Genomic DNA, 5,018 nt, shown 5'->3' with positions numbered 1-5,018 from the left:
TTTGTTTGTTTGTTTGTTTGTTTGTTTGTTTGTTTGTTTGTTTGTTTGTTTGTTTGTTTGTTTGTTTGTTTGTTTGTTTGTTTGTTGAACAATAAATCATTACATTTTCCCATTTCAGTAACACTGAGCCTGATCCATGTGCATTAACTTGAATTACTTCCTCCAGAAGAATAAAGAGTGTTTTGGGATTGATTCCAGAGAAGACCCAGGTTGAGAGGAAACTTTTTCAAAAATATTAGTTAGGTGATGGTTGCCATGGAAATACTGCAAGATGCAAAAAAATAAAAAAGTAAAAAATATATAATAAGTCAATGAAGATGGATTTATTATGGATGTTCTTGACATTTCTCACAGCAGGCTTGGTCATCCAGTTCTAAAGTTAAGCCTTCTGCAGAGTTTTTTCCATCCCCTTGTACTCTGCCATGAACTTAGTTTCATTTCCTATTATCTCCAAAATGAGATGATATAATAAGAACTCAAGAGCCAATCTGAAAACTTGGAAGGTCCTTGAAAAGCTTTAAAGTAAGACATGCACAAAGACCTTCCCAAAATAATAAGACCTCATCAAACAGAGGAACCTAGACTAAAAAAACATTCCCAGTGTTATGTTAGATGAAATAGAGTACAAAAGATGGTGGGACAGGGTTTTAAGATAAAAATGGAACTCATCCTAAGGAGTGAAAAGGAGACGAGAGCCTAATAATATACTGTCGATGATGAAAATGATTGTTGGTTCCAGGGAAACGAGGCTGTAAAATGCTTCTCCGATGAAAGCAATTCTGAAGCTGAGGGATGAAATTTTGAAAAGAAAAAAGAAAAAAAGATCAGCACAGACACAAGTGGAGAAAATGAAAAAAACGGTTTAGTGAAGCCAAAGGCAAGAAATGTAAGCAACAGTGCAGTGGGCAGAAGTTATAGCATCAGCAAATGCAGACTGGCCTAAAAGAATTGTGTATATAAATACACACCCCTGAGGTTTTGCATTTATTAAGGACCTGATTAAAAATACTGCAGTCATTGTTGTTGATAAATGTCAAATTCATACTCAGATCAGAGTACTTAATGCATTTAATTGAAGTATGACTGGAATTCAGACGATATTAATCTTGGTTGGTTTGGTAACACCTGTTGGTTGTTTTGGTTTTTTGGCTGGTGTGCAGTGTCTGAAGTGCTGGGAAGGGGATCTCAAGACTGCATTGTAGGTGATTGACAGCTGGTGTTGTAAGCCAACACCGCTGTTCATCCGACATAGATGGCCTCCAGTTTTCCACGTTCCACTTTGAAATCAAACCATTTCTGTGTTCTCAATCCAAAATGTGAACACTGGTATCCTTAAAAGAGTGTCCTTTCTCCTTTCCTAAGTGCTTCAACCCCACTCACACTTTTGTCTCAGTTAACCTGAATGGGTCACATGATAAACTGGGCACTCTCACACTGCTTTCACCTTTAACCTCGAAACCTTGACTTATATGATCTGCAGGAAATCTATATCCCAACTTACGATGTAATCAGAAACCCCTCTCAACTCTACACACGACCATTCGGGTCGACTTGTAGTGACATTTCTCCGGAGGTGCACATCAGGTTTTGTGGAAGGTTACGATGTAGGTTTAAAAGGGATTTCTGGTTACACTGCATAAGGGTTATATACCATTTGTTTTCAGAACTGAAGAAGCCTAAAAGGTGAGAGGTGACACATCTTCACAACATCAAGCTTTCAAGACTACCCTGATCTGGATGAATGCTTACACAGACATCACTATGATGAACAGAGCGACAATAGGACTCTGGTCTTGCCGAGGAGTTGGAGGTGTGCATCCTGCCACTTGTGACTGCTCCTCTTTGATTTGTTACACTTGTTTTTTAATTATCAACTTGAAAAACTGTTTTTTGTGTTTTTGCTTCTTTTTTTTTATTCTTTTGGAGATTTGTTTTCTTGTGATACCCTCAGGTGGTGAGTATCAAATTTAAGAGAGGGGGATGGTGGGGATGGTGCACTCTGCCACAAATAATGAAAACTGATATGAAGAAGATAAAACTCCTGATTTAATTTGACCTTATTCATATCACTGAGCACAAGCATCAGAGTTTTCATGTGAGGTTGAGACTGGAAGATTTTGCAAAGTGTGGGGCTCAAGAACATCAGGACCCTGTGGATGAGTTGGGAGTGAAGAGTTGTTTGGAAGACATGAAAGAAGGAACTGAAGACCAGAGTATCAGAGGAGCTGAAGCGGTAATGGGCAGGAAGAGAGGATGCAGAGGAGGATGCAATTATTATTTATTGATGTGATGTACCCTTGGTCAGATAGACATGGGAGTAACCATGGAAACTAAAAAGGGTATGAGTCACAGGTAGCAACATTCGGGTGGGGAGAGGGGGTTGAATGAGGTTTAATCTGCTATCAAAGGCTACATAAAAAAAATAAAAAGCCAAAGAAAATTTGTTGTTATCTGAATTACTAGTAAAGAATTTATTCTCCAAATACTCAGGTGTTTTCATTCTAGTATCAAATATATTAGATTTATTTGACACATAAATGTGTTTTCGTCAAAAGTTGATGTAAGTAAATTCAATCCTACCGATACAACACAGCTGCTACTCTTTCCCACTTTCAGCCCAGCTGAGTTGATGATTTCTAGTTTACAAAAAAGTAATTTGATTATATTAACGCTGGACTTCAGACTTCAACTTGAATGTGAAACAAAGCAAATTTAAGTAAATATTTTTCATTCATTTCATTCATTTATTTGTTCATTTTCAGGCACAACAAATACCTATATTGAACATAAAATGCACAAAACAAAAAACAAAAATTGCCTGAAAAAGGAGTGGGACGAAGAAAACTTATTAAATCCCACCCCTATACTCACTCATCAACAAAAAAAACCAAACTTCCCGCAGCTACGCCCATCATTGCATACAGACCCATCAACAGCCCCGGGCACATACAAGCATCTAAACGGCAGCTCGCAAACAACAATTAGAGCCTTCATAACTGAATACAGAATATATATATTATAAATTGCATTACCACAGGTAACAGGCAGTAATAACTACAAGTAACAAACACACATACATATACATACATACATATATATCTACACACACATGTACATATATGTACATACATACGCACACTTTTTTTTTTTTTTGGAATCCATACCAGCAATGGTAAGAGAACAGACATTACAGAGCACACTAAAAGCATCATTGAGTATACTGTGACCAGACCAACTGTTTGTAGAGAAATTTAAATCTATGAATATTTTTGCATTGTTTCAATTGTAAACTCAGACTGTTCCAGATTTTCACACCACATACAGACACACAAAAACCTTTACGGGTTGTTCGAGTTCTGGGTAATTTGAATTCTCCAAAGCCTCTCACATTATAAACCTTTTCTCGAATTTCAAATCTAGTTTGTAAATTTGCCGGTAAAAGTTTAGTAAAAGCTTTATACAAAATTATGGATGTATTGTAATTAACCAGATCCTGGAATTTAAGTAACTTTGCCTGAAGAAAGAATTTGTGAGTATGATCTAGATAACCAGCCTTGTGAATAATACGCAGTGCTCGTTTCTGTACTGTGACTAATGGATTAGTTGTATTTTTATATGTATTTCCCCACACTTCCACACAATATGTAAGATATGGAAGAACCAGAGTACAGTACAGAGTACGAAGTGCATCTTTATCAAGGTATGGTTTCACTTTGTTCAAAACTGCGAGGCTTCTGGAAATTTTGGTTTTTATGTGTCTGACGTGGGGTTTCCATGAAATTTTGTTATCAATTACGACTCCCAAAAATTTGTTTTCACTCACATTATCAATTGGTACACCTTCAATGATGATTGGTAATTCTACATTATATTTTAAATTACCAAAAACATTGCTTTAGTTTTATTTATATTTAATGATAATTTATTTATGTCCATCCATTTTTTTATTAATTTTAGCTCCCTGTTTACGGTCATTACAAGATCAGTATAATCATCGCTACTGAAAAATATGTTGGTGTCATCTGCGAACAGTATGAGTTTAAGTACTTGAGAAACATCAAAAATATCATTTATGTATACATTGAAAAGTTTTGGTCCCAACACTGACCCTTGGGGAACACCACATGTAATACCAAGTTTCTCTGAATGGTAATGCCCAATGCTAACATATTGTTCCCGACCTGTTAGGTAACTTTTTAACCAGTTACCAGCTTTCCCTCGAATACCATATCTTTCCAATTTATCCAATAATATTGAGTGATTGATTGTGTCGAAGGCCTTTTTGAGATCAACAAAAATACCAACTGCATATTTATTTTTGTCCAGTGTATCAGTAATTTCTTCTACTGCCTCAATTATCGCCATTGAAGTGGTTCTTTGTGTTCTGAAACCATACTGACCAACATTTATTATTTGATGTTTTTCAAGGAATTTTTCTAATCTTGAATAAAAAAGTTTTTCTAGAATTTTTGAGAATTGAGGCAGTAGAGAAATAGGCCTATAATTGGTAAAACTGTGTTTGTCATTACTTTTATATAGTGGTATTACTTTCGCAATTTTCATTTTTTTTGGAAAACAACCGGACTGAAATGATAAATTACAGATATATTAATCCTGGAAAACTCAGAAATATTGCATTAAAATAAATTTTTATGAGTTGTTTGGTATTTATAGGTGGCTTTACCTCATAAGAAGCCATTTAAATTACTCATTAGGGATATAACACAAATTTCCAGATAGAACTTATAACCTATAAATGTACAACAGAGATGACTCTGAAGAATTTGAAAGTGCATGCTGATAATCTGCCAATAGGAAAATCTTTTATTCCCGTTTTTCTGAAGTCCATTCAAACAACAGTTCAAGAGTTCAAGGAGGCAGAAGTCATGTTTATAATTCTGAAATATTAACCCTTTCACACATAGTGGTCACTACAGTGGACAAATATTCAAAGGCTGGTTTTCTTGTATTTGTGTCAGCGTTGATGTTATGCTTGCACATAAACCACTACATTAGAC

Source organism: Pundamilia nyererei, unplaced genomic scaffold (genome assembly GCF_000239375.1).
Source record: "Pundamilia nyererei isolate P.nyererei 1_Seehausen unplaced genomic scaffold, PunNye1.0 scaffold00024, whole genome shotgun sequence".
NCBI lineage: Eukaryota > Metazoa > Chordata > Actinopteri > Cichliformes > Cichlidae > Pundamilia > Pundamilia nyererei.
Note: the sequence above shows the minus strand (reverse complement) of the source record.